The sequence below is a fragment of the Belonocnema kinseyi genome, chromosome 8, assembly GCF_010883055.1.
Source record: "Belonocnema kinseyi isolate 2016_QV_RU_SX_M_011 chromosome 8, B_treatae_v1, whole genome shotgun sequence".
Taxonomy (NCBI): domain Eukaryota; kingdom Metazoa; phylum Arthropoda; class Insecta; order Hymenoptera; family Cynipidae; genus Belonocnema; species Belonocnema kinseyi.
In genome coordinates, this window is record NC_046664.1 from 29,975,014 (window position 1) to 29,981,048 (window position 6,035).

Here is a 6,035-nt window from a genome sequence, read left to right on the forward strand (position 1 = left end):
AAAGAAATCGGTTAAGATGGTTCGGACATGTTGAGAGAATGCCAAATGAACGACTAACGAAACAAGTGTATCAAGGTAAGGTAAATGGCAACGTGCCCAGAGATAGATCGCGGAAAGAATGTTTAGAATGTGTGAATGAGACCCTACTTAGAAGAGACATAAGAAGTCACAGAAACACGAGAACCTGCATGAAAAAATGCATGGACATAAAAGAAGCTAGAGAAGTATGCCTGGTCAGGAAAGTATAGCGGCAAATAGTTAATAAAAAGAGTGTCAGTAGAGTGAATGACGCCTGAAACAAAGACCTTGGCTACTAATGGACCCAAGTGGGGAACTTTACATAACGACTGCGGGTGGTTCTTCGCTTGGGGTGATTGCTAGAGAGATTGATCAGCAACCTGGGTTGGAGCAGTGTTGCGGAACGAATGTGCTATCCCATGCTTACCTTAGCGGCGTCGGCCTTTTATACGAAAGGCCAAAAGCTTGGGGTGGGGGGCAACCCCTTAAACACCTCCCCTAGATCCGCCACTTAGTTAAATATATCATTGCCTTTCATGCCTAATTTTTTATATTTTGAAAGCAGTTTAACTAAATAAATAAAAACGCAATTATTTTCAATTTGATTGTTTAATCAAATATCTAGCTTTAAAAAATATAAAAGAATATCCCAATACAATTGGTATTTTGGTTGGAACACGGCATGCAGACATCTCACCAGCTGGTGTAACAACGTGTGGTTCATTTTTCATTCACCAGGTTTCTCTGGGGCGTAAATATAAATTCAAATTAATCTTCTGTATAATTCGAAATGAATCTTAAATTTTTAAAATGAAAAATTTAATTTTCTGTACAATTAGTGCGAGCTATTTGTTTAATTTGTTAATTTCCAAAAATTTCGTACAAATGGAGCCCCTCCCCCACCCATCCATGAAAAATCATAACAAAATATCTCCCCCACCCCTAAGCTGATACATATTTAGAGTACAGACCAATTATTTATTTATTTCTTTTAAAATATGTTAAAGCACAACAATTAAATATATAATTGTCTATTTTTTGAAATTAAAATTAATTTAATGGTTTTTCTAATTTTAAGGTCGTCTGGTTCGTTTCTAATTGTCATGCTCAGAATAAGAGGCTGCAGTATGCCAAAGGATTATCCAAGTACATCTAAGTCCATATTTATGGCTTTTGTGGCAACTTAAGTTGTCCACGATCTGAAGCTTATTGCTTCGACATGCTGGACGCTGATGACAAATTCTACCTCGCATTTAAAAATTCAAATTGCCGGGATTATATAACAGAGAATTTCTTTGTTAACGGACTTGGGTAAGGATAAAACAATTTTTTTTCCTTTTTACCTTCCCAATAAAAAATTAAACACTAGATCAGGGGTTGAAAAGTAGTAAAATCCGGTTTACACTTGTAATGAAATTTTCTGAACCATATGAAATCACTTGAAATCCCCTCAATTCTTTTGAAATCGCTTGTATTCGCCTAAAGTCACTTTAAATCTCCTTAAATAACTAAAGTTCTTTAAATTCACATTAAATCACTTCAAGTCACTTGAAATCTCCTGAAATCTCTTAAAATCTCCTGAAATATCTGAAGGCATTTAAATTGACATATAGTCACTTCATGTCATTTGAATTCTCCTGAAGTGAATTGAAATCTCTTGAAATATCTAAAGTCATTTGAATTCGCATGAAGTCACGTAAATTTACTTAAAATCACCAGAATTTATTTGAAATCGCTTGAATTTTCCTCAAGTCACTTAAAATCTACTGAAATTTCCTTAAATATCTGAAGTCACTTAAATTCACGCGAAGTATTTTGAGGTTACTTGAAATCGCCTTAATGCATTCGAAATCGCTTGAATTATCCTAGAGTGAGTTGAAATCCCCCAACTCTCTTTAAATATCTGAAGTTATTTGAATTCACATGCAGCTACCCGAATTCACGTGAAACCCCTTGAAATCATCTGAATTCATTTCAAATCACTTAAATTTTCCCAAATTCACTTTAAATCTATTGAAATCTCCTTAAACATCTGAAATCATTAGAATTTACATGCAGGCACCGGAATTGATGTAAAGTCACTTGAAATCATCTGAGTTCATTTGAAATCGCTTGAATCCTCCTAAAGTAACTTAAAATCACTTGAATTCTCCCAAAGTCACTTGAAATCACCTGGATCATTTTAAAATCGCTTGAATTCTCCTAGATTCACTTGAAATCACCTGAAATCTCTTGAAATATATGACGTCACTTGAATTTACATCAAGTCGTGTGGAGTGACTTGAATAAAACTAAAAATTAGAAATCAAATAATAATTTCCAAAAAAGATGTTAACAGTCTTACATTGTTAAGCAGAGGGCAAATTCAAACAAATTTTCTTCAAGGGAACAAGAATTCTGGGATTACGAGCAAAATTTTCAGTTAGAAAAAATAATTCTCAATTAAAAAAATTAATTCTGAACCGAAGAAATGAATTTTCAATAAAAAATAAAATAGTTAAATTTTGAAGAAGAAAAAAAGGATTTCGAATTGAAATGACGAATCATCAAGCAAAACGAAAATAATTTTTAACAAAAAGAAAAAAATAGTTTTCAACAAAACAGTATAATTTTCGACTATAGAAATACATTTTGAACAAAGATTATGAAGTTCGTTAAATTTACATTAAAAGGTGAATTTAAAAAAAGTAGTTAAACAAAATAGTTGAACTTTCAACCATGCAGATAAATGTTCAACCAAAAATATGATTTTATATTTATTTTTTGCAAAAAATCTTATATGGTTTGAGATCGTCGCCTCTCATTTATAAAAGTTCTTTTATTAAAACGAGAAAATTCCAGTAAACTCAATAGAAAGGATACAATTTTTTAATTTAATTAAAATTCATAAAAATTAGCAGATTATTTCTCTCAGTAACAAAATATGATAGATAGTTTCAATTACAAGGATTTTTTCCCTAATTTAAATTTTAAAGGACTGCCTATCATATATTATAATTCTTTTTTCTGTGTTTTTTCATCTTAGGTTCTTCAAAACATTATTAATTAATTTGTTAATTATTATTTAATTATTTATTGCATAATAAATTAATATTCTTATTGACCCCCAACTAAAAAATTTTCTTAAAAATCTTGAAAAAGCTTTAAAAACTTCAATGGCGTATCAAAATTTCCCTTTTCTACTGAAAATGACGTCTCTCTTGTGGGATTGAGTAACTTTATTGTTAAGTAACAGTAAAAATGGTATTTTTACGACAAATGATAAATAAACACTTTTTTCTTTTTCGTTGAATTATTTACATTTAAATAATGATTTTAAAATTGAAAAACTCACCACCATCGATTTTTGTTAGTTACATTAGAAATTATTATTTTTCAAGGTGAATACCTCTTATGGGGCAAAACGGAAAAATCTGAATCGACTACTTAGTTGAAATTGGACCTACTATATTAAAAATTCACTATTTTCGCTGACGAATCATCATTTTAGTGTTGAAGTTTTTTAGGTTTCTGAATCCGAATATAGTATCAGAATTCCAAAATTCAAAATGGCCAATCCAATATGGCGATCAAAAGTTTTGAAAAATCATCGACCTAAATAAATCCCTTGTACATCCAAATCCGCAAACTTTTTGGATTGTTCAAAATGTTTGGTCGCCATATTGGATCAGCAATTTCAAAATTTCGAATTTTTAACATGAATTCATATGCAGAGGCACGAATAAAATCCTGACACTAATTTCCATCAAATCCGAAAAATATTTGTGTTTTTGAAGAATTATGGTCGCTATATTGGAACAGCAATTTTGAAAATTTAAATTTTGCCCTTAAAATTCGTAATCAGTGATTCAAATGACCCCTTATTGGTAATTTTCAATAAAATCGGTCTAGCAGAACATTCCACAGATTTTAGGCCCGCTTTGTGATTTTCGGGCTACACGGTAAAGCGGTTAGGTTCAATTTATGAAGCTTTTTTTGTTTTTTTTAAACTTTATGAAACGCTAGGTAAATTTATAATATTGATAATATTCATATTTTAAAATGAAAATAAGGCCTGACTTTTTTGTTAACAAAACATTGCAATAAGGATTAGAATTTTGAAGGATGTCGAGGAACTAAATTATCCTTGAAATATTCGCTTTATATCTGATAAAGGTTGAAAAAACTAATTTTTTCATATAAGAAAAGTGGTTTGAAAAGAATATGTTGGTTTGATTTAAATAAGGCCATGGCTACGTGTACCAAAGTTTCTGTACAAGTAGCTCGATTTTTTTCGGCAAAAATAACGGGATCTTGAAAGGCAACTATTTGCACTGAAATTTTGTTACAAATACCCTATTATTTGGTACGTATACTTTCAAATAAGTTTAATGGTCAATTGCAATAAAAAGATCCTAAATGAATAAATGGGTCTGATCTAACCGGAAGATAAATTACTCATATCACGATCTGTGAAACGAGGATGGATTTTTTAAAAGCCATTCTTCTTGAGAATGGTTGAAAAGTATCAAGGTATGTAAATATTGGGAGCGTGCATAATTTTAAAAGCTTTTTCGTCAATCTGCGGTTTTATTAAGAAAACTGATTAACAGTTGATTATTCAAAGTATTGTCCATCTGTAGTCACTACTTTCTCTCATCTTTCTGGCAGCATACGGATATTACGTCGTAAAAACCACTCGTCTTTTGAAGCTATCCACGAATCGACTCATTTTTTGGTATCCTTGATCTTTTTCGGGTGACTTGAACATGCTTCGCCCTCTGTGTCGAAATCAACATTCTTAAATTTTTAAAACCAGTACTCACAAGTTTTAATTGATCGAGTATCATTCTCGTGAGTTCCGAAAAGCAATTGATGACTTTCAGCTCGATATATCTCGAGGTGATATAGTACAAGTTACGCCATCCCTTAGAAGTCCCTCAAAATTAAGGCACGCTCCCAATAATTGCTGATGAAAAACTTTTTTGTTTTCAAATTTTCAGGCACAAAATTCTTCCAATAGCTATGGGGGTACATCTAGAAGACTATGCTAAAAGCTCACCGTAAATACGTTCTTTTGGTGTCGATTGTGCGCAATGTTGCACGACAATCATCCACCTAAGTATTATAAGGACGTAAACGAATGGTGGGGTGGTGAGGGTGTATGTACTCGCAAGTCTTGGCGTGAATGCGCCAGTACTGCAAGCGTTATAAAAAACGTTTGAAGCACCTTTAAAAATCAATCGAATACACAATTACACAAAAAAAGAAATGTACAAGGGTCGTAAATTAGAGAAAACTTTAAAACTACTATAGTAGATCTTCACAAAGCGCCTTCTCCAGAAAGCACCTTTATCGCCAAGTGCCACCTTTATCTTCACATTCTGTGAGTGCCTTAACCTTGGAATTAGATGCGCGTGCGTGAGACGATTTTTAAAGATTTGGGTAATGAATATCAGAGATCTTTGTCGCCAAACCCAATCTGAGAGTCTACTGAACCGTAAAATGGGGCTAAGCGGCCAGTATGGGGTAAATCTGACTCATCCGCAATTTTCGTATTATGATTCATGATGTCTTTCTTTGAATAATAAATTTTATCGTCAGGGATTCTTTTCTGTTTCACAAATTGTTAATCTTTATTTTAAGGCTTGTTTCGGTGCAGTTTTATTAATTACCAGGTGTATACATATGAAACCGGTATTTTTTCAAGAAAAAAACATATTTATTTCAAGAGAATGATAACAAATATTTTATTCAAAGTATGCGCCCTCGCTGGCTACACATTTTGTCCACCTCTCAGGCAATTTATGGATACCTTTCCAAAAAAAGTCTTCGTTTTTTGAAGCAAACCAGTCATCGAGCCTTTTTCCAACATTTTCGTAAAAAGTGAAGCGCTGTTCGCTGAGTGCGTGCCCCATCGATACAAATACGAGGGCGGATTGATAAGTTTCCGGCCTGACCAAGAGATGGCGCCACTAGGCCTACCTTGAGGTGGCGTTCTATAGTACCATCCTTAGATAGCCTGTAGCTATAGTTTC

The 6,035-nt window shown here is 32.8% G+C and overlaps 1 pseudogene; it reads left to right on the top strand.

Annotated features, from left to right (window-relative positions):
• LOC117178427 overlaps window positions 1-6,035 on the top strand; it is a 40,162-nt pseudogene that overhangs the window by 7,558 nt on the left and 26,569 nt on the right.